General features: G+C 37.8%; 1 protein-coding gene across 10 annotated transcripts in view; it reads right to left on the bottom strand.

The window, feature by feature from the left end:
• Window positions 1-25,412, bottom strand: part of LOC101024293 (membrane-associated guanylate kinase, WW and PDZ domain-containing protein 2) — a 1,445,327-nt gene that overhangs the window by 720,882 nt on the left and 699,033 nt on the right. The window contains exon 1 of one of the 10 annotated variants that reach the window (XM_031665963.1): window positions 17,287-21,515. The exons of the other annotated variants lie outside the window; for them this stretch is intronic. The gene's annotated coding sequence lies outside the window, so the exon portion shown is untranslated. Of the gene's footprint in view, window positions 1-17,286; window positions 21,516-25,412 lie in introns of those variants that run through there. 10 annotated transcript variants of the gene reach the window in all.

The following is a 25,412-nucleotide window of genomic DNA, read 5'->3' on the forward strand; positions in this document are numbered from 1 at the left end:
GCTAACAGTTATTTAAAGGCAGCTATTATAATTATGATCAAGGACATAAAGGAAAACAGTAATCAATAAACAGACAGGAAATCTCTACAGAGAAATGCAAACTAAAATATAATGGAAATTCTAAAAGTAAAAAATTTGGTATCTGACAAAAAAAAATTTACTAGCTGGACTTTGTAGCAGATAATAGACCAGAGAATTAGTAAATTTGAAGTAAGATTAATAAAAACTCTCCAATTTGAAGTCATAAAGAAACAAACAGTGCTTCTGTGACCTGTGAGACTGTATTAAAGATATAACATATGGATCATTGGATTCATAGGAGGGGAAGGGAGAAAGAATGCGGCAGAAAAAAAAATATTTAAATACATAATAGCTAAAAATTTCCCAAATTTGTTAAGAGACATATATTTACAGGTTCCAGTATCTCAGGAAACTGCAGGAAGAGTTCCTAAAAATTGAAATCAAACTAACTGATTACAACTAGTTACGGATTTCTTTGTTCTTTCTTCACTCCCAGTGCTTCACTTAACTAGCTGGAAAAAAAAAAAAAAAAATCAAATCATAGCCAATTCAATCTCAAATTGTTGAAAACGAAAAATAAGAGAAAACTTGAACACAGAGAAAAAGACACAGGATACACAGGGAAGTGTGGTACAAATGACGGCTAAATTCTCCTCAGAAACAATGGAGGCCAGAAAAGTCCATTGAAAGAGAAAACTCTACACTAAAAACTTTATATCTAGTAAAAGTATCCCTCAAGACTGAAGGTGAAATCAAGACTAAGTAAAAATCATTATACTTCAAAATACGGTAAAGGAATTTCTTCAGCCAGAGAAAACTGATACCTGACGGAAACTTGCATATTTATGAAGAAATGAGCACAAGAAATGGTACATATATATATAAAAATAATAAAACTGGCCTGTAATCCCAGCACTTTGGGAGGCTGAGGCAGGTGGATCACTGGAGTCCAGGAGTTTGGGACCAGCGTGAGCAACATAGTGAAACTCTGTTATCTACAAAAAAATCAGCTGGGTGTGGTGGTTCATGCCTGTGGTCCCAGCTACTAGGGAGGCTGAGGTGGGAGGATCACTTGCTCCCAGGAGATCGAGGTTGCAGTGAACCATGATCGTGCCACTGCACTCCAACCTGGGTGACAGAGCCAGATCCTGTCTCAAATACATACATATATACATACTGAAAGCTAGTAACAAAACAGTTATTGATAATAAGTCCAAATCAAACAAATTATGCTTTAAACGTCCATTATGATAAACATGGACTCACTGACATTTCCACATTAAGTTAAAATGATTTTGCAGAGTATAGCTTGTACACGTCAAAATCCTTCGAGACTCTAAAATTGTATCAAGTTGACTAGCAAGTATTAGTTTTAAGGACATGGCTTGATTGCATCAGCCAATTAGATATTCTGGATACAAATAGGGAGCATACTTGGGCAATCAATATAAAGAGCATCTCTTTTGTGAAATTGGAAAATTAGATTTTATGTTTAAGTATAAATCCTAAACGATTCACTAAAATGGATCAAAACAGCTTTCAAACTAACCACTTCTGTTGACTAAGTCAGCTTCCTTCACCACTTGCATCTTAATTTTAAAACAAATTAAAAGACACCAGAGAATGCAAATACCCTGATATTTCAGGTCTGCTTCCTGAGGAAGTTCTTTTATATTTTAGTTACCGAGTTATTTGCTTTAATGTCCCTCGTTGCTTTAGCATGCTTTTTTCACCTTGATGGATGGTCTCTATTATGAAAAATGTATTATAAGGCTCAGAATTTGCTTTCATGTGCACTGAAATTCAACCTTTGCAGGCCAAGGTAATATCATTTACACTATGTTCGACATATTATTACTTAAGTTGGCAGAGCGTTTGAAGATGGGAAGTTTAAAAATACACTTTTCTAAAAGGATAAGAATTTATCAGAACAGGAGAGACACTAAACGATCCTGAGCTCAAGAATAACTTTCTGTTAGTATGTACGGGGGAGAAAAACACTAGACAGAAATTAGGAGTCTTGGATTCTAGTTTGGCCTCAGTGGTAGCTATGGCAGCTTAGGAAAATCATTTGGTTTCATTTGTTTTTGGAAACATATGTACTCAAGTGTTTTGAATAGTCATTAATATAACGGAGTGGCTTAATATATGTTATATTTGCAATGGGAAAGTTGAATTCTATGAAAATATGTTTGATTTCACTTTTAAGCATGTTTCAAAGAGTCTACGGGCTTTAATATGTGTTTCACTTAATACAATAAAAGCTCCCAGAATATGTGAAAACAAAAATCATGATTTTGGGGCCATGTGTGTCTTCAAGGAAAAAGGCTTGTGTATGTACACAGCAGACAAATACCTCTGCAAGTTTGATCCACAAACAGCATGAAGAAATTCAACTGGTGATTTGACAAGATAATTTCAGGCACCAGTCGATGGTATGGTTGGTGGAATTTGTAACTCCTGATTCTGCCAAAAATGTAAGTATCGTATTCCAAAGGTATATAGTTTGATGTAAACTTTTGAAGTATAGCTGCTTTTGATCATCCAAATAAGTATGTTCCGCTATAGAACACCCCAGCTCAATAAACAAATTTGCCATTAGCAAAAATTCAAGCACTGTTAAAATTGAGTTGCTTCCTCCTATTGCCAAAACTTTTGCACTGTGGGTGTCACAGGGTTGTAGCTTTTTATTTTATTAAACAAATAAATGTTTCCTTTTATTTCCCCAAACACCATTATTAGTCTGCATCCTAATTTTAAGAGTGTCAGAAACAAACAGAATCTATGTGAGAGTGCTCCGGGATACTGTAGGAAGAATGTAACTTCAAGGTCACTTACACTCAGCGTCAGGCACAATTCGTGTTTCTCAAACAAGATATCAGATGGCGCTCCCCAGATAATGGAGGATGTGAGAAGTAGAGCTCAACTACCCCTGAAGGAGAGCGCTGGCATGAGTCAGGCAGGAGATCAGAGCTCTAACCAGCCAAGTGGGGATCCAAGTCTGGGATCCATTCATGTAAGCATAAATTATTCCCCACTATAATTATTGCAAAGACTGAAGTGGTTCTATCATTGCAAAAGTAAACTCAAGCATTAGTCTGGTAATATTAATGATATGGATTAATAATAACAGAGTGTAAATAACTGTTTATTCTGTCACTTATTAATATAATATATTTAGTTATTTTTTTTCTCTCTGGAGGCATTTGGGACTATAGGAGCAGCTGCAACACCGGCATTTGCCATTTTGCCAGTTGTTCAGAGAATGAACCAATTAGTGGGAATGGGCAGCAATACACACATTTGGCAGCTATCTTTGCACAAAATGAGGGTACTTTTTAAAATAAGACACTTTGATGAGACATCATCGTACCTAAGAGTATCGTGGAAGAATCTCACATCAAATACTTTCAAGCAGACAACCATGGGATTCCTGTTCTCTACAATCCCAATTCAGTCCTTCAATCCTGCTGAGATCTTCAATCTACTGATCTCTCATCACACTCTTGGCACCTCATTTCTTACCCACCCAGCTTGAATTCTCCCATTTATCAATGCAGTCACTTTAATGTATTCACCTTTATCTTCTTGCTCCTCTTGCTTCATCATTCACACAACCTTGAATAAATCCAGCTCTCTGTCTTACCTTACCAACATTGCTCAAAGTGGCTGGAGAAAAATGACCACTGATTTCAAGTGGGCCCTTAAAGCTACCTGCCAATTATTCTCTAGACCACTCCCTTTCCCACTTTCCTAGGCTTGAGAACTTCCCATTTCTCCTCAAAGTCTCTAATACATCTTCCACCTTAATCTTACTTCCTTCTTTACAGAGAAATTGTTGCAATCAGAAGAGAACATTTAGAAGTTCTCACCACCAAATCTCTCCACTTAACTCCTTCTTTGCCCATAAGTGCAACCTTGTTCCTGTTAATATGAATGAATAGACCACACTCCCAGAAGAGGACAACCTCTCTGTTTGTGCTCTGGATCTTATACTCTGCCTAAGACCTACTTAAAGACATTGAAATCTCCCCTCCCCTCACTCCCCCCACCCCTCTCTCCATAATCATCAATTTCCTCTTCTCTCTTAAATAATTCTCTTTAACATACAAGCATGCTAAAATTTTTCATCTAGCTTTAAAAAATTCCATCTCTTGGCCCTCTTTCCTCTCTGGCTCCTGTCTTATTTCTCAAATATTTCTTCTTTTTTATGGTAAAAACAAAAAAATAAAGCAAAACAAAAACTTAAAAGAATTATCTGCACTCTCTGTCTCCATTTCCCTTTTATTATCTTGAACTCTCAATGTCACTAAAGCCAATGGACATTAGAGAGTCCTCATCTTATATGGCTTATCAGCAGCATCTGATACAGTTGATCATTCTCTCTTTGAAACTCTTCTTCATTGGCTCTGAGGACACCACTCTCTCTTGTTTTCCTCCTCTCATTCTGATGTGACTTCTTGGTCTCTTTTTCTTATTCCTTCCTATCGCCTCAACTATTAAATACAGCCCGGAGTTTAGTACAGAAAGTGTTCTTTTCTGTCCACACTCAGTCCTTAGATGATGCCATTCATCACAGGGCTTTAAACACTGTAATAAGCCGTTGACCCCCAAATGTGTATTTTACCATAGAATTTACTCCTGAATTCCAGAACGATATACCCAACTGCCTACTTGACCAGTCCTCTTGGATGACAAATAAGCATGGCAAACATAGCATATTCTAATCAAAGGTTTCTGTACCTTTCCACCCCACAGATAGCTCTCACTCTTCTCTCAAGACTTGACTCAATCATCTTAGTATTGCCTGCTCTGGCCTCCTTTCTAAAAATCTCTTTCCCCTTTCCTCTGATTTGGGACATTTAACAGTCCTTTTTCCTACTTATTTTATTTTCCTCTTAGTAGTGATCACTACCTAACATGATATATATTATATAAATATGTATAGATTGTTACCGAGTTATCTTATCCTATCGGTCTCCCTTATAAAGGACAGGTTTTTCTTTTTCTGTTTATTATATATCCCAAGCACCTGGAACAGTGCCTAAACTATAGCAGGCATTCAATACTTACTTGTAGTACGAATGAAGTATGCTAGAAATAGAATACATGGTTTCCATTTAAAAATCAAACAAACTTCAAAGCCTCATATTCACAGAATTGAGTGCACTTATGATTATTCTGACTTCTATTTTTCTAGACTTCTCTTTGATTAGTCTCCAGACTTCGATGTGCTTGCATGTGTTTAGATGTACTTGAGAAAAATGATATACGTATCAAAGTTCTTTCCATATTGTAAACTAGGTACATATCACATGCACATCTGTGTGAAAAGAAACAAACAGCTTCATGACCATAGAGCTCGCCACATGAAGCCTCTCAATCACAAAAGGGCCTCATTCTTTTTGCTCTACACATTGCCTCATATCTGTGTTGACTGGGCCACCATTTTTTGGGCAAACAATGCTCCTTATGCATCTCAGACAATACAAATTCTTCTGCTTGAAGTATCCTATTCTCTTCTACAACTGAAAGAGTAATATTCATTCATCAAGATCTTATGTAGATTCCTCCACACCTTAAGTTACACCCAGGTCCTATATATTCATATTACTCTGGTAGATAATCTGCCACATTCAAATCATTTGTTTACATGTCTATCTCCTACACTAAATTATGAGCTTCTTATGGGACTAAATATATCTTTATCTTCAGTGTCTAACCAAAATCTAGCATATAGTAGATATTGAATCTTTGCTTAAGGCACTCATCCACGAAGTGATGACTTCATGGAATAAAAATACAACTCTACCTATATAAACATATTTTTGGGAAAATCACTGTCAAAAATAAATTTTTAAAGTGATTAATGTCAATAAAATAACAAAATAGTGTCTCCATATTAAGTAATCAAGTCTACCAGAGTCAGAAATAATACAAAACTATAATTATTTTAATATTACACTAGAACTTCAAATTTGAACATCTGGCCTACCTAAAATTATTTGTATAGAAATATAAATAAATTACTTTATTTTTAAATTATAAATTTGTTTCTAGATTAAGACACATGGCACTAAGGTTTATATAATCCTCATTTAAACCCAAGAAAACTAGCTAAAATTAATGAAATCACAAATAGATATATTTTTTTTCCACAGCAAGGTTGGGATATGCCTTGTATTAAATCTTTAAAATTTGTGTAACCAAAAGGAGAATTATTAAAAGTCAATTAGAAGCTATTATTTTTCTCTCTAGTTGTGAATGTTAAAATTGCATATTTAATTTCAATGTAAGAATTTGAATATCATGTTGTTAAAATCATTAATTGTATTAAAGAATGATGCTAATATAAAGTTATGAGCAAAACTGTTAATTAGAAAAAATACCTATTTTCTTTCATATTGCTATAATGAAATAATATACAGATTAATAGTTGAGTATCTTAATGTGTAAGTTTTATGTGATATTTTTATTACACATTTTCACTATTTTCTAAGACAGATTTCTTAATTTTATTTTCATTCAAGTTAGTTCTTTAAGAAAGTAAAGGAGATTGCTTTCAACAGTTTCTCTTGAGAGCACTTGCCTTTTATAACCTGTATTTTTTTTTACATAATATTTTTTACATAATATTTTTAAGGCTACATTGTTGGCTGGAGTGTAACAATGGTGTAAAAGTTCCAATATTAACATTTCCACGCTGATTAAAAAAGAACCATCATGTAATGACAGTTCTTAGAGTCCTACAACTGGACTTTAATACTCTTTTTTTTTTTGAGATGAAGTTTTGCTCTTGTTGCCCACGCTGGAGTGCAATGGTGTGATCTCAGCTCCCTTGAACCTCTGCCTCCTGGGTTCAAGCGATTCTCCTGCCTCAGCCTCCCAAGTAGCTAGGGTTACAGATGCGCATGACTGCATCTAGCTAATTTTTGTATTTTTAGTAGTGATAGGATTCCTTCTCTATCTTAGCTAACGAAGTAACCCCCTTTGCTAGGAAATTCTGACATTAACCTTCCTTGACAATCTTATTGAGAAGTGGCCTAAATTGGTTTTATTAGAAGAAGAGAGAGATTATGCGGGACATAAGGTTCCTCTTTTGCTTGGTATATCTCCAGGAATACTTTATCCCAATATGTAAGTGTGTGTGCAAGAAGCATAAGGTGTTCATTAGCTTGTCCTCTTGAACTCAGCTGGCAGGAAGTCAAACAAATTGAAATCCTCAGTGTCTACTTCCAAGATGTACCTGAGGCAAACACCTAAAAGATGATATTGGAAAAATGAGATTTCCTCTCTACTCTCACCAAGGAGCCACGAGGAACTGGGGTAGCCATAGCGTCTGTTTATTTGTTGAATGCCTACAATGTGCCAAGCTATAGGAGATAATTTCTCATCCCCACCTCTAATGTCAAAACAACCTTACCAAGAAGTATGATAATTTCCATTTTACAGAAGAGGAAAATGAGATGGAAAAACCTAAGGAAGCTGTCCAACTTATATGGTTAATGTGGGCCAGAGGCCAGACTCAATTCTGGTCCATCCTGTTACACTTCATTAGCAGCCAGTGTATATAATAGAAGTTGGTCTGGGAAGAAGTAAGATATTAACTTGTAGTAAGCTTCATTTCTCTCTCTTTCCCGGGACATGCAAGGCATGGGTGACTTGAAGAGAGAAATGATTCCATTCCATATCTTGACAAAAGAAATAACCTTCCATAGTCATAATTTGTCTCCGAGTTATTAGCCAGGCTGAAGGCTACAAAATTGACCATAACTTCATAAAAAATGTTCTCTGTAATAGTGTTTCCCAAACATCAATGAAGAATTGAACCATTTGGGGGTCTTGTTAAAATATGTAGGTTTTTTTTTTTTGTTTTTTTTTTTTTTTTTTGAGACAGAGTCTCACTCCATCCCCCAGGCTGGAATGTCATGATTGATTTCAGCTCACTGCAACCTCCACCTCCCGGGTTCAAACAATTCTCCTGCCTCGGTCTCTGAGTAGCTGAGATTACAGGAGCCCCTCATCATGTCTGGCTAATTTTTAGTAGAGATGGGGTTTCACCATGTTAGCCATGCTGGTCTTGAACTCCTGACCTTAGAACCTTAGATGATCCATTTACCTTGGTCTCCCAAAGAGCCGGGATTACAGGTGTGAGCCACCACACCTGGCCTAGATTCAGATTCTGTAAGGTAGGTTAAGGCCTGAAATTCTGCTTGTAACAACCTCTTAGGCAATTCTGATGCTGCTGGTCTAGAGGCCACATGCACAGATCAGTGAAGCTCCAGGCAAAGATAAGACATCTCTCCTCACCTCCTCATTGCAATAGTGGCTGGAGTATGAAGGAGCACCAATGAGGAGCTCTCCACATGAATTTGGGCAAAAAATATTGACATGATGCATGGACTATATCCAGAATTAATTTTTCCTGTATCAAATTATTTAGCCCAATTTTCTTTCATTGCTCACATTTGATACTTTATAGTCTTTTAGAGAAAAATATTTCTGATTTCTAGTATAATTAACATTTGTTTTCAGTTTCAGTAAAATGGAGACTGCAAAGAACATGGATTAAAACAAGCAGAGATTTTTGGCCGGGCATGGTGACTGACGCCTACAATCCCAGCACTTTGGGAGGATGAGACAGGCAGATCACCTGGGGTCAGGAGTTCAAGACCATCCTGGCTAACATGGTAAAACCCCATCCCTACTAAAAATACAAAATTAGCCAGGTGTGGTGGTGCACACCTGTAATCCCAGTTACTCAAGAGGCTGAGGCAAAAGAATTGCTTGAACCCAGGAGGTGGAGGTTGCAGTGAGGTGAGATTGCACCACTGCACTCCAGCCTGGGTGACAGAGCAAGACTCCACAAAAAAAAAAAAAAAAAAAAGAAAGAAAGAAAAAAATAAAAGAAAAAACAAACCGAAAACAAAACTAAATAGAAATTTTGAATCATTTAATTTCAAAAATTCACATTACATTCTTCCTTTCACTATGTGAACAGGAAGAGGATCAGCTCAAATCATAACTAAAATATACAGGAACTATGTCCTACAACCTCTATTAGGTAATGGACATAGGAAGATAATCAAGAAAATGACCCTGTTGTTTGGAAAGTATATCTAGTGGGAGAAACAAATTGTAAATAGAAAAGCATAATAAATTATGTGGTATGCATATGTGTGAATAGTTTTGGGGAACAACCCATTTTTCCTAGGATTACTATCCAGGCAGTGACTTCAAAGATACAGAAGACCTGTGTCTATAACTAGCGTTCTCTTAGAAGAAAACATTCCAGACAGTGAAAAAATGTGTCAATACTCATGGGCATAGAATAACAGTTTAGTTTGGTACACTGGCTAGAATGGTTGTTGAGACAAGTATGAAAAAACTTCTAGCCTTCTTCAGTAGAACTTAATTCAGGCAATCTCAGATATAGAGCATTCTATAGCTTGGGGAGAGAGAAACATGAGAAATGAACAATTGCTAACTTTATCAAAGGCCTGCCAGTCACTGGTCATGGTTAAATGTATTCTTTCAGGTTTGGGGGATATGAACTACTAATAGATATAATAATAGTTTAATACCAATTTCTTTGCTCCTGACTTAGATACATGGAACTAGCAAATACTTTTCCTAAACTCTAATGCACCAATCGTAAAAGAAAGACTTATTGTGATTCCCAGAGTAGCAACTACATATTAGGAAATAAAAGTTACCATCTGCAGCACCATACAAAGGCTTGCATGCACAATGAGACCGAGTTATTGTAACCTGGGGATCTGCGCAGAACAGATTTTCATATACTACTAGCCAATCCCAGCTTCTTTTCACGTTTTCACTTTTGAAATAAAATAGGGGTTGAAATATTTTATTTTCTGAAGTGTTTCTTTGCCTTAGCACATACTGAAAGAGTAATTCACACAGGTGTGTGGAAGGGATGATATTTCGAAGGGATGATTGACATACTCTGGCTCTTCTTTTTACAACAGTGAGAACACCTAAAGGACTGTGTGTGCAGAATCTTTCTCTCAAAGCATGATTATAGTAACATAGCTGGCAAGAAGTCCTAAGTGGAACCCCACTCTTTAGACAGACATACGCTGAATTACCCTGAAGAGTCCAATTATCTCCGTCTAAACAAGGAAAGTACAAAAAACAAGACTAGCAACTTTTCATAGGCTTTAACAATTGTTGCAGCTAACCTGAAACCCAACCACTTAAATGGAAACTGTATCAATGATATATCTAGAAAGCTAGTTATAGGTTACCTGCCCTACTTACAAAATCAGTTAATTTCAGTTCTCTCATTGTTTCCTTACATGCATGCAGCTTGATAGTTTCTGACTTCTGAGTTTTGTTTGTTCTTTTCAGGGTTTTCAACAGAAAACCTTCAAGCCAGACACAGGGCTGAAACAGGAGGTTTAGTACTACTAAGGACATACTTTAAAATGATTTTTACATAGTGCTGCGGTTTAAAGACGACTGGAAGACCAGAGGAAAAGAATTCTTCCTCCTCACGCTCTGGTGTGAACTTAAGGTTTCTAAAAAGTGTTAGGCTGACTGTAATGAAATGAGAATTCTACTATCTATCAATAAGATGATGATATATTTATAGAACATGAGCCACAAGAGAGCTATACTGGGCACTTTCAATAAACCTCAATTAAAGCGATCAATATTGCTAAAAGAATCTTTAAAAGCACCTCTGACAGAAAACTTCTTTGAGATTAGTTTTAAATGCTGAGACAGACTAAGTATTTCAAGATATAATGGGAAGTGAATTCCAGCGTCCAGGAATATAACTGCTAACTGCCCTAACTTCTAGGGTCTCAAGGTTATGATTTAAATGAATAAAATCTCAATGAATTTGTGAATAAAAGGTATTTTTGCCTTTTATACTTAGGAAAGGAAATGTGAGTAATATCTTAACACAGCTTGTGCTAAGTCCCATTGACCATTTTACGTTTTCCCCGCACCCTCCCCGCCCTAAATGTTAAACAGTTCTTCCTCTGACAATTCAGATGGTCATAGTTTGCTTGAGATCCCACTTCTTTACACAACCTTTCCTCTGTGCTCTAGTTTTACTAAAATCTATACAACCAAATACAGTTCTTGATTATAGACTCTTAGAGTAGTTGCCAATTGTGTTTTATAAGTCTTAGCTCCACAACTGAAAATAGCTTCCTACAGGTAAGCTTCGTGCTATGTTATGCCTTACAGCCTCTATATTAATAAGCAGAGTGCTAACCAGTACATGATAATTTTGCTCAAAATGCAAATAAAGCTCACACACCTTAGATGGGTTTCAGGCCTCACAACTTATTACCAGCTTATTTAGCAAAGCATAGCCATCTTCAGATGAGACCTAGAAGGGCCTGGCTGCAAAGAACTAAAGGATTATCAGACTGGGAGATTCAGAAAAAGAGGTACCTTAGGAGGACGGGAGAGGGAAAGACAGACTATGATTTTGCCAGACTGATTCTAAATACTTGTTGATATGGATAGTAAAGTTCTTTTTTGAAATATCATAATAGCAAGCACTCAAGTGTGATTGTGATTTCTTACATGGAAAATCCTGACAGAAGGGAGATCCTGGGACTGTCCTAGTGTATACACCTATTAGGTTTCCAAACTAGCCAACTCAGTGAAGAGAATTGCTCTTTGTTGAGCTAAAGCTAGTTACACTCTGTTTTTCCACTATATTGGTGCTTTAGTATTCATTTATTCATTCAGTCAGTCATTTAACAAAGGTTTAGTGCACATCTTTTTTGTTTTTGAGACAGTCTTGCTCTCGTCAACAAGGTTGGAGTGCAGTGGCACGAACTTGGCTCACTGCAACCTCTGCTTCCCGGGTTCAAGCGATTATCCTGCCTCAGCCTCCTGAGTAGTTGGAATTACAGGCACCCAACACCATGCCCAGCTAATTTTTGTATTTTTAGTGAGACGGGTTTTGCCGTGTTGGTCAGGCTGGTCTTGAACTCCCGACCTCGTGATCTGCTCGCCTCGGCCTCCCAAAGTGTTGGGATTATGGGTGTGAGCCATAATGCCAGCTCTAGTGCACATCTTATATCTTGGTTGACGTGATTTGAGGTCCTATAGATAGATACTGTTGTGAGCAAAATGAATTTCGACCCTTACTTTAGAAGGTCCTGCCTCCTGGCAGACAAAGACATTCATCAAGTAATAACACTAACATAAAACTAAATATTGGAAAAACAAAACAGAAACACCTGATAAGTAATGAAGAAAAAGCATGATGAACCTGGAGCAAATATGACAGAGAGAGCCAATTTAATGGCTGAGCAAGCAAAGTGGGTGGAAACGTGTTCTGGCAGAGGCACCAGCATGTGCTAAGGCCTGAGAGGGAAGGATATATGATGCTTTCTAAGATCTAAAAGAAAGGCTCTTCGTAAACAGCTGTACGAATCCAAGATCAAGAATCCTTCCATACTTGGCCAGCAGTTCCTTAGCTTGGCATTTGAGCTTTTGTGGCCCTTTGAATGAAATAACCCAGAGAGTTCAGTTCTCTGCTACAGACCAGAGAAAGCCCTCATCCCTGTGCCTTTCTTATTTGGCTGGGTTTGAGCTTTTGTGGTCCGTGCTTGGCAAGATCAGTCCAAAATTTTAGAATAAATCTTTGAGTGGCTTCCAAAGTCACCTGGGATTTGTTGCTTCATGGATAAAGTTATAGAAACTTCAGACTGAGATGATTTTAAAGATACCTGAACTGTTTGCAGGACTGGTCTATTAGAGAGATTATCTTATAGCAAAAGTGATCTCTTATTTAATATATTATTTCCTCCCCCAGCCCCAGATGGCAAAAAGGTGAACAAGTTGAGCAACCAGCTCTGGAATTTTAGCTGAGGTCCTATTAACATGGGAACTTCTTGAGCTACAGTGCTTCAACTGGAGTCATAAGTTAAGCTTGCATCTTCTCCTTCATTGGCTAACTGGCTGGCAATTAGCCTCTTACTTCACAGTACACATATTGTTAGTTTCCTTAAACACTCCGAAGTTTGACTTACTTTACTGCTTTAAAGAGAAAAACAACTATTCTGTGTTCCTCCACATGGTGAATATCACCTAAATTTTCAACCACCAATTAAGGACACTTTTTATGTCATCATACTTACTGAATTTGATGTATTCTTAGTAGGCCTTGGGAGAATGAGTAAAGAATCTGTAGGAGAAAACAGAATAATGCACTGCTTCTGGAAAGCAGGCTTATGTGACAGAAAGCCATCCTTGTGATGAGAACTAGGGAAAAAACTAACCATCCTACTGTTGACTTTGTATATGTTATAGGTCTTGACATGCTTCAAATGTACAGTATATGTATGCTTTAACCTCTGATATCTGTGAAATGCTTACATTGAGAATTCACATTATAACAAAGCTTTTTTTTTTTTTTTTTTTGAGACCGAGTCTTGTTCTCATTGCCTAGGCTGGAGTGCAATGGCATGATCTCAGCTCACTGCCACCTCTGCCTCCCAGGTTCAAGCAGTTCTCCTGCTTCAGCCTCCCGAGTAGCTGGGATTACAGGTGCCTACCACCACACCCAGCTAATTGTTTTGTATTTTCAATAGAGATGGGTTTCACCATGTTGGCCAGGCTGGTTTTGAACTCCTGACCTCGTGATCTGCCTACCTCGGCCTTCCAAAGTGCTGGGATTACAGGCGTAAGCCACCGCACCCGGCCTGTAACAAAGTTCTAACCTTTATTAAGGTACACCTAATGCAGTCAAAAGGGCAGCACAGTGGTTTTTTTTTTTTTTTTTTTTTTTTTTTTTACAATTAAAAATCTGTTATCTTCAGAGTAAGCAGCTGACATCTTAGAAAGAGTGCCACGAGCTGTGTGACTAAGAGCAAAAGCTGATGACAGACACAGTAGAAGAAAAATGTTCCTGAAATTGAACATAAAATTAAAGTGTTTTAAGGTCAGTCTTTTATCATATCTGCTTATTTAATGTCATGTTGTCACCTCATAACGCTTTTAAAACTTGAAAAGAGAGTTTAAGGTAGTAGAGTTCTAAAGTGATAGAGAAAATGGATGTCAGAAAGCAGGCCATTACTACTGAAGATATTCTCAGAAAGTTAGTAGCTTTGTGATTAAAAATGTTTCAAGAAGAATTCAGAGTAAAATATGTTTGCCTGAAACTTAATTGTTTTATCAAGTTTTCCTTTCCATGCCACAGGCATCTTACGAATAACTAATTTATCCTTGGGAAATTTTCTGTTTTCCAAACTCAAAGCTATAGGAATATAGAAATACAGACATCTATTTCAAAACGTTAATTTTTCTTTTTCAGCTCTCATTAAGAACTCTTCGGCATCTTGAATGTTGTTCAGGTAGCACATAACTCTCACTGCAAACATTTTGTTCTCTGGATGTTCTCATTTCTCCCTTGATGGTTTCTGAACTGTGAACTATTTTCTACATTTTAGTTATTTTGCAACTTTTAAAACAAAATTCCATTGGTGGGAAGTTTCTAAGATTTTGATTCTTTTATATGTACACATTATCTGGTTTAAATATGAGTTCCATCCAGCTTCTCCAACAGCCAGCAAATTCTGCTCTTAGCTTTACAAACATGGTCCTCTAATTCTGAACATCTGAAATTTCTCTGGGTAAAATCACCTCACCTGCAGTCATTAGCAGTATTTAAGAGTGACTTGGTAATCCTCTTAGGAACTTGGAGATCCATGTTTTCATTATATCACCTCACCTATTGTTTTGTTTGCTGTTCTGCTATAATTACATAGATTTCCCCAAAGCACATCATGTACCACAGTCAGATTGTCTACATGTATAAAAGCAGCAATCGGATCTACATGCTGTATTAAAGTTCCATTTCCATTGTTCTACTAAAGAGGCGAATCTTATTGCCTCTGTAAGCTCTTAGCTTTATCAAAATTATTCTAAACAGACACCAGAAAATCTGTGCTCTAATTCTCAGCCTATGGGAAGGTGCTCATGATGTAAACCCTTGGAGGGTTACCCTTCAGTGGAGCAAATGTCACACTTAAAACACTTACGAAGCTGTTTCCATGCTGTTAAAAGTATTGTACTCAAGTCTTACTTGTCCTAGTGTGGAGATGACTCCATGTCATTTTGCAGGAAGCGCTGAAGTTTTTCCAAATTTCTATAATTAGGGAACTACCATAAAATCTAAAGAATTATTTTTCTGCACAATGCACATACTATTGCACTATTTTGCATCCTCATGCTCCCCTCTCTAGTGGATAGCGCCTCAACACCGTACCTTCTGCCTAAGATATAAACCTGCTCTGTACTCACACCATCATCCTAAAATGCTATACAATAGAGAACCGATTTCGCACACCCCCAAACAACACATGCTCTTAATCAGTCCCTCAAACACATAGCTCTCTGCTAAAGCGCATCCTGCCTCTGCTGGCTGGAGCTCTCACAAACCAAAGCCTAAATAAAGGAACAGTGTGGCTGCTGTAGCACCTCCACTCCCTGCTCAGTACAGGAATTCTTTAATAAGCACATGTGTAGTACAGGACAGTAGTACATTCCCTCTCTGCATTCTAGCGCGGGGACACATCTTTCTCCTTGCACAATGGATCACAGTTTTAAAAAGGGAAAACATGACAAGATACAAAGACACAGCTTTTTACTTTCAGATTGGATAATACAGGCAAAAATCTTTTTTTTTTAAAACCGGTCAGCCCTCCCCAAAGTCCAAACGTAAGCTGCCACACATGCACGGGTCTTTTCTTAGAGAAATTGTTTATGAGCCCACTTAACAAAAACAAAGTGCTTTAGATCACGTCCAAAAATATATATAATCCACCCTTTTAAAAATGGAAACCTATGATTGCCATAAAGATATCTTCTGCAAGCTTCGCTCTGGGTAGTTTGTACTGAAGTAAAACCGTCACCACCCACTCCCCATTCAAGCCGAGATTTAAAAAGGCAGGCGAACTGAAAGGAACCACAAGTCAGTCCGTCCCCATCAGAAAACAGAGATCAGAGCAAATCACAATGCCGAGAAAAGGCTCGACTACTCAAAGACCATCTCCTCAGGACGAGACAGAGATATGGAGCCATTTTTCACTAGGTTCACAAGAAAATGTCAGCTCACAGCTGCTAGTGCACTGCCAGAGCGCATCTTAATTTGGTCCAAAGGGACCCAGCCAGTCACCCTCACAGAACATTTTCTTAAAGAGTCCCCATTACAAATGTGATTCCCTCAGCTCCGAGCATCTTCTTGTTATAGTCTGTGGCAACTGCATGGCACCGATCTGCATCCTATTCAGAACTAAATGCTTCCCCCCATTTCCTCTTAACATCATGTGAATTAGACACTTCTGAGTCAAAGGGGAAAAAAAAGAGGAAGAGAAAAAAGCATCTCTTCCCACTCCCCACCCTTCTCCACGTTCTTGACTAATACCTCTGGGCAGTTTACTTCAGAATAGAGCAGATTCTTGACCAGGGCACAATGGCAAATTGGCATACAAGCCTCTTGCTATCACGGAAAGCACAAGCAATGCTTTCTTTGTAAAAACACAGGAAAATACACATGCAGGAACAAAAGACACTCTATCTGCACAGCAAGAAACAAGAGAAATTATGTGTTTGTTTTACACACATCTGTACCCACTGGTTGTAAAAAAGGCTCTAAACCTATTTTAATGATAACACATTGTATTTTTTTCCCCAAACCAGGTCCCCATAAAATTAATTTTGTAAGCTTCAGCTCCAGTAGGAGGTAGAACACACTCTGCTGGAAGAATACCTGGTGTGTGTCTTTGTTGATGGGGTGCCATTTCAAACTTATTATATTTGAAGTCAATTATGTGGGAAATAAAGATAAGGCAAATGCACTTGGTTCTCTGAATTATTCTGACATTAGAAGAAATGCCAAGTCAGCAGATATTTGCTGTTTATATTTCACAATAACCTCATCATGCATTTGCAGCTTTCTGGAGCAAAACGCTAACTGTTCTCCAAACAGCCACCTGACAATCTAAGGCTGAAACACACATTCTGACTTAGAAGGAGACATCATGATGGCTCTCCACTGACTGTATTAAACAAAAGCTCCGCAAACAAACGAGAGGCATTTGGCAAATGAAGTGAGAGTCGAATCAAGTTTAGGTTCACATCTGGTGGAATATGGCACTGCCTTCCCCAGGGGTTGAGGAGCAGAAGGGTTTGGAGGCTATAAATAGAACACACACACATACACACATATAGATATTTAAGCCAGACCCGGGTCAGTTTCAGCTTACTAACCTAGAGCTCTGTTCAAAGGAAGCAGAGAAGCCGCACGTCCTCTCCCACCTTTCCATGGTCCTCAGTCAGTGTCTTCTCAAACCACCTGTACTGATCCAACCCATTCGCAGATAAAAATAATTTTCTTGATAGAAGTAGTCTCAGCTGAGCTTTGATTTTTCAACATGGATGTCTAGAATTTTCCTCTTTAAGCCAGACACAGCAACACAAAACTGCCGCTGAGCTCTTTTGTTTTCCCTCCTCTCAAAGATGAAGCATGCAGCACTTCTCTCTCTCTCTCTCTCTCTCTCTCTCTCTCTCTCTGTCTCCCTCTGCCTCTCCCTCTCTCCCTCTCCCTCTCTCTCCTTCTCCCCTCTCTCGCTTATGCTCGCTCCCTCTGTTTCCCTTTCCCCAACCCCCACCAGCAACCTCGCTTGCTTCCCGGTGAGTCAGGGGCATTTACATCTCTCAGCACAAGAACCTGTGTTATCTACGCGCCTGTCTCTCACTTTTGGGTTTCCTCTGGGAAAGGGAGGGGGGCGGCTCTAGGTGAAGTCAGGTGACCCCTCCATTAAATGCCAGTGAGATGGATGGAGTGTGTGAATTTTAATATACACACAGGCACATTTACATTACAAAGCAGCGAGGAAAATCTAGCTCCTAGAGATTAAGCATTTTTGTTTTTGCTTTCATAGTCCCCGTTTTAGCAATTAAGAGAAGCTAGTATAGTATAATGAAATGTAATTAAACTTTTCAGTGTTAATAACAAGGCTGCATCCTTTCAGAATCATCCAACTGAAGAATTCTTTTAAACTTGTAAGCATGACTGTTTCTTTTCCTTTCAAGGGTCAAAGAATCAGTCATTTTACTATTTACACACCTTTTTGAATTATTCTTTTCTTTGACATCCATTTAAACTTATCTTGAAGTTAAGGACCATTATAAAAGACAATAAAAATAATAATGTGAAAGGAAAAAAAAAGTGACAAAAACACCAAAGCACACAGTATAGGCAGAAATCAATAGTTTGCTGCTGTGGAACTAGATTCAATAATGAGTAACGTTTTGCTCTGAGACAAATAATTTTTCCCTTCTCTGTTTCAGTGTCTCTGTCTTAAACAGAAAATAAATGTAATAAATGTAGCAAGTATCCTCTTCTTGCAACCCAATCAAGCAAGCCTAATAGAGAAAGGTGTCCAGATAGCTAAGACCACACAGCACCCCAGAGACAGAAACAACTGGAAAAACTTGTGCTAACCCCGTATAGTATTGAAGATACATTTATAGTCTATGGACCCAGGCCCTGAAGAGTAAATTTGACACCACCTTCTCCTCCTCTGCAAAGTTGTTAATATCCAGTGGAGACCATCTCTTCTATCTCAACCACTGAATAGAAAAGATATGTAATCTGCTGTTAGGAACACTGTAAAGATAAATGAGATAATACCCATTTTCTTTCAAGGGTCAAAGAATCTGTCGTTTTTTTGAACACTCAGATCAAAAGTACTTTGTAAGGCCAAGTGATAAGTTATTAGAATGAGGACCAACAAGCATCAGAAGAAAACTCTTATTTGGCATTTGGTGTTCTATCCATGGATTCTTAATTCAGGAGCATGATGATACTGGCTCCTCAGCAAAAGAGGAAAATAGGGGGAGAGCTGACATAAAATCACATTATCCTTGCCACAAAAGGTAACATTTCAAACTTTGACACAAACAGCCTCTCCCTTTTTCCAGAACGATGAAGAGTGTTGCATTTGCTGCTGGGACTGAGGACTCCAGCTGAATTACACCCATTCCCCTCCATCAATACCTAAAATGAGTAAGAACTATTCACTGTTCTTGCCGGCTTTGTATTTGCAAAGCTTTACCTTGCATGGAAAATATCCTATTTAAGCTTTTAAAATAAATTATATGCTAACTGGCTGCAAATTTAGCTTCAGTTTGTGCTATAAAAATTGGCACCAAAACATTGGACAATAAAAAAAATCTTCCCTCGAAAAGTAAGTCGGCTTAGGCAAATTTAGAAAGACCTAAAATGTTATAGGAAAAAAACATAAAGGATTTCACTTTATAGTTTCTAATAACCAAATTCGCTGCTCTTTCACCTTTTCTTTTTTTCCCTCTAGCATTGGCTGCTTTCATTTTGCATTTATTCAGAGCTTTGTTTTGTTTTCCCCACTTCACCCCCTGGCTTTTGTTCTTTTGGCCATGGAGTCGCTTTCCTTGAATGTGTAAAATGTTGGCAAGGACAGAGAATGAGAAAGACATGTTACCTTAGATCAGATAATTTGTGAGCTTTAACCCTAACACTAGTGTATGGCAACTTTCAGGCTCCAAGCTATTCTAACAAAGAGACTTGATGAACATGGAAAATGAACTGCATATATTTTCTATTAAAAATAGATGATGATTTAAAGAGGCCTATTAAAACTTTCCAATTACAGGCCAGCGCAAAAAAAAAAAAAAGATTGAAATAAATTAGCAAAAATGGTATAGCAACTAACGCTAGCCAACTTTTCAAAATGCCTTCCATTGCTCAAGGAACAAACTGAAGCGCTGACATAAGGTAGAATAAATCTTTACTAATGCACTCATTTATTCAACTAATGTTCATTGAGCGCTTCTTTTGTGCTAGGCACCATACTAAGCACTGATGGGTACATGAAAACAAAACCCAAGAGTGTTTTTCAGAAACTCAAAACATGTACCCATTAACATATAATAGATGTTGGTCCAAAGTGCTATGGAAAGTCAGAAAAAGAAGAAAAATTCTCCTTAAGGTGAGGCAGGACAGTCACATAGAACAGGTAACCCTTGAACTGAGCCTTTAAGTATGTGTCAGTTTTCTAGGTAAGAAAGCAAAGGCAGGGGGATTTCAGACAGAGACACAAAGAACATGAACAAACCTAAAGGGCAGCGAGTGATCTTAAATGTTCTGCCCAGGAATTTGTGCTTCATCTCAGATGCAATGGCAAGTTATTTAAAGTTCTTTGGCTAGACAATTATATGTTTTACAAAGATTATTTTAGCAGCAAGGTGAAGGGCAGATGACAGCAGTATTTTCCAAACTTTCCTAATTATAAGAATTACCTGCAAGTTATATTAAATATATATATCACTGGGTTCCACCCCAAAACTAGAGAAGTCCAAGAATATCTATTTTTAAGCAGTATCCCAGGCAGTTATTATTATCAGAAAATTTCTGGAAACGCTGGTTTTGTTTGTAGTGTTTGCTGAGTGCCAGAATCACCTGTAGAGATTTTAACCAATCAAATGCAGGCCACCTCTAAATTACTTGAGTCAGAACATCTGGCGATAGAACCCAGAAACATTGTTGATTTTAATCTTCTAAGATGATTCCAATGCAGCCGAGGTTGGTAATCATTGGTTTGGAAAGAGGTAAAACAGAAAAAAGGCTATTTAGAAGCTGTTGTAGAGGATATTTGGGTGAAACAACAGAATTCAGCTAGGTCAAGTAAAGGAGTACTCACGCTACAAAAGGCAATATCATAAACATAGGAAGCACAGTAACACTATATGAAGCCTCACAGGAACTGGGGCTAAGCAGCCACTAAAAACCGAGAATCCTCTTCTCTCTGCCTCTCAGTCACTGTATAATTGCCTTCTTTGATTCTTCCTGTCTCTTATCCTGAACCAGCTTCCTTTTTTTGCATCCTGTCATCTCCAAGGCCATGTTGCCTCTTCAGTTCTCATGTTAGTGGGCAAAGACTGGATTGGTTGGGCTGATTTCCTTAGTTTGCCACTGATCTCATCAGTCATAGCCAGAGTGTCTCACATTCACTTTGCAGAAGCTCTGGGCAAAGATTTTCTGAGAAGACCACAGGCAGGACAGACACACCTCAGCATATGCAATACAGACACAACAGTTCAAGCAAAAAATGCTTAAGAAAGCTTGAGTAGGCTAGTGGTAGAAGAGACTACAGATTCCAGATGCTTTTCAGAGGTGGAACTCACAGAACCTGGCGACTAATTGAAAATGAGGGTATGGAAGAGAAAAAGTCACCGCAGAAGAATAAATATATCTTCATTTACTGTAGATGCTACATTGTAATACAGACACCACTAAGGGACAATCCATTTTACTAGTCAGTAGAAGATATATATTTGGTTTTGAACTCCAAACATACATCTATAGAAGCCTAAAGGTCAGGGCAGGGTGCGGTGGCTCACATCTGTAATCCCAGCACTTTGGGAGGCCGAGGCGGGCGGATCACGAGGTCAGGAGATCGAGACCATCCTGACTAACACAGTGAAACCCATCTCTACTACAAATACAAAAAATTAGCCAGGCATGGTGGCGGGTGCCTGTAATCACAGCTACTCGGGAGGCTGAGGCAGGAGACTGGCCTGAACCCTGGAGGCAGAGCTTGCAGTGAGCCGAGATCGCGCCACTGCACTACAGCCTGGGTGACAGAGCAAGACTCTGTTTTCTCAAAAAAGAAAAGAAAAGAAAAGAAAAGAAGCCTAAAGGTCAAAGGAAGGCCAAAACTTAATTGGGAAATTTAGACAAATGTGGATAGTTACATAGAGAGTTCTATACATACCCAAGATAGTTAGGAAACCAACTGAGAGACCTATGATCTCTTGCTGACATCAGGGACTTTTTCACATCCATGCCTTTGATTCCCCTTCCTGAAATGACCTCTCCCTGCCTTTCTCCATCTAGACTTGATCTATTTTGTCTGTAACTGATAACACTGTGCACAAGAATCTACCCCATCTCTAGTACAGTTTAGATCTAAGGTATATAGCTATGACAACAGCTGCAGCAGAAATAAAGATACTAATAGAAGCTTCTTATATTAGTGTTAAAGGATTTAGCTTTTTTACTCTCACAATAACTTGGAAAGTGAAGTCTGGAAAACCTAAAGAATTCACTAAAGGTCAGAAAACTAATAAGTGCAATTTCTGGATGAAGACCCAATGCAACTGGTGCTACACAATTAACACTGTACTGTATCTTATTCTCTCATCACCTGGAAACCAAAATTTAGTTGTTGATTGTATTAGTAGAGAGCATTGTTACTGTTTTGCTTTCTACTCTCTTGTGAACCTGCAAAAGGCTCAATTTTAGGAATTGGACTCTGTCTCTGGGTTTAATGCCTTTCTCTGTCATTTGTGGGCTGCGTGACCAAAGGCAAGTCATCCAAATTCTCTGTACCTCAGTTTCCAGACCTATCTTGTAGATTCACCATGAGGATCAAATGAAATTTTATGTTTAGCATTTAGTACAATGCCTAGAACTATTATGTCCTCATTAAGTGTTATTATTTTTATTACCATTATTGTTGTTATTAACAAGTAAGAAGCAAAATTTCTGTGTATCCCTCAATGAGACTTTCCTTATCCAGATAAAGGAGAGTTTACATAGCTTTCAGGTAGTTTATGTAGCTTTCATTCATTCTGGTTTTACAGAGCTCCTGTTGATTTGATCAAATCAGGAAGCTACACTTACTACTATTTAATAATAAACTACATATATTTCTTTATAATTGATCCACAGTAGATGGTCTCTTGAGACATTTGTGATCTCTTCTTGGCAGGCAGAAAGTAGAAATTGCATAATTTCTAAAAATTCTGCACTTGCATTTAGCAATAAGCTAATTATTCATTTTTCTTAAAAAGCAGTTACATCTGCTTTACCTATAAACAAGTCTTTTTTCTAATTAATTATTTTCAATATTTCCACAGAACATTTCTGTATATTCTGAGATAAGTTTACTGGCAAACAAAAGTTCTTTTAAGTATGCATCACACTTGTCAGTTAAGTGCGTGTTTAGCGTAGATATGGTATTGTGCTCATGTAAAATCAAAACCAAATAAATACTACATCTTATCTGACAGTGGGAAAAATTCTGCATAGGAATTATGATGGTCACATTTTTGCAAACTATAGGCAAGCATAACCTCAAGAAAATTATCTTCTTTTTTCAATGAAATAAAGTGTTGATCCTAACAGGTAAAGATTCTACTCTGGATGGTTTTGTGAGGGTAAACTAAATGATTGATATATGATTGAACATTGAGTGTGTGTATAGATTACTTTTGGGCTGGCAGCAATGGTGTTTGCAGAGCCTGGATCTATGGGAACTTTCTCACCCTGTCTCATGGGCTACTCACCTCTTTTTGACTGTTCAGGTCAAATTAATACATTTTCAGTCACTGTCAAAAGTGTGCTGCTCTACTTGAAGATAGTTATATGTGGGTGCATGTATAAATATGATAGGAAATAGTTAAAGTTTGGTCACCCCATGCTAAGAGAAGACAAGCAAAAAGGAGAAAAATCATGCTTTGGGTTTTTCTTTAGTCTTAACTAACCAGCTAAAGCATATGTTTTAAGAAAAGCTTTTAAATATAGCACAGTGTCAAAGAGGCAGAGCTTCAGCAGCCTTGACTTCACTATTTCCTAGCTGTGTGGTGCCACATAAATTACTCATTTGTAAAACAGTGCTCGTATCAGTTGTATAGAGTTATCAGGCATTAAATGGCATAACGCGTGTAAGGAGCTTAGCACACTGCCTGGTACACCATCACCATTATCACCACTACCACCACCATTATCACCATCACCATCAACATCATCATCACCACCATCATCATCATAACTACTACCATCACCACCACTATCATTATCTTCACCACTGCTATCACTATCACCATCATCATCTTTCTCCTACTCATAATCATAGCCAAAGCTTGTCATGTGCCAGACACTGTTCTAAATAAGTACAGGGTAAGTGCTAGCTTCCACCATTATTATTACAATATTTTCTTTTACTGGCTTCAAGTTATGAAATTGCATATTTTGAGCCAATTACTTTGATATAAAACACACTATCATAGTATAATGGGCCCTAGTCAAAGTAAAGGCATCCACTTAAATACCTTCCAGTACATAAAGTAAAATGGAACATAAAATGCTTTCTCCCTTATTACCCTTTTTAGTCTTTCTTCACCACAAACAAGTCTCAGGATCAGTTGTTGCACATGGAAGGACCTCTCTAGATGATTCTAAGTCCTCTGAAGGTAATTCATCATATATTTACAATCCACATGACAATATGCTTCATATGACTGAAAGGACCAAAGCAAAAGTAGAAGGGCTGTCTGTACCCAGTGATCATGAATAAATTCCTTTCTTGAGCTGCTCTTTATGGATTTGCATTTCTGATCTCATAATGAATCAACCCAGTTTTGATTTCTGCAAACCAGGCTGAATTGTGACCTTCTGTTTTCACCAGTGGATCATGCTTTTCCATAATCCTTCATCTACATTCCCTTGCGAACCCAATCACATGGGCATAGTGGGGCAAATACAGAGTTTCCTGCTTAATGAGACAATGTTTGCCAGAGCTGAGTCTGGACAAAATTTTGAAGTGAATGTAGTTTATTGTCCATACCTTCCACTTTCTTTTCTCCGCACTTTAATCCACTCAGTGTCACTTTCCCCATTCCCTTAGAGTCCTTCCTGCTTTTGATTCTCACCTCACAACACAATCAAAATTCAGTAGAATAAACTGTGCAAATTAGTATGTGTTATCTAAAGTAGGACTACTTTTTGTCTTGGTGACTGGATGGTTTGTATAATCTTAAAAGATAAAAACATTCCTTAGAAGTAGAAACTAAAAATAATTTCTAGAACATCTAAACTATGGCCTAAAATGTCTATTTAAAGAGACTGAATTAACTGAGCATATTTCTCAAAAAGTCCAATTTCAAATTAAAATAAAGGAAAATGAAAAGCATGGAAGCTATATACTCTGACCTGAGTAACATAGCACTGGAAAAAGATACATTGGACAGATGCCTTAGTTTTGAATCAAATTCTATCACAAACTGTGTGACTTTGGGCAAGATAACTTAATGGCCTTAAATCTTAATTTCCTCACCTGTAAAACAGAGAATACAATATCTAATCTCTCAGGTATATTGTGAAAAAACAAATATAATTATAAAATTACTAGCACAGAATCTAGCATATAATAGTTTCTCAGGAAACAGGGCTTTCTTTTACAGCCTTTTTTTTTTCTTTCTTTTTTTTTTTTTTTGAGATGGAGTCTTGCTCTGTTGCCCAGGTTGGAGTACAGTGGTGCGATCTCAGCTCACTGCAAGCTATGCCTCCC

The sequence above is a fragment of the Papio anubis genome, chromosome 4, assembly GCF_008728515.1.
Source record: "Papio anubis isolate 15944 chromosome 4, Panubis1.0, whole genome shotgun sequence".
In the NCBI taxonomy this organism is placed as follows: domain Eukaryota; kingdom Metazoa; phylum Chordata; class Mammalia; order Primates; family Cercopithecidae; genus Papio; species Papio anubis.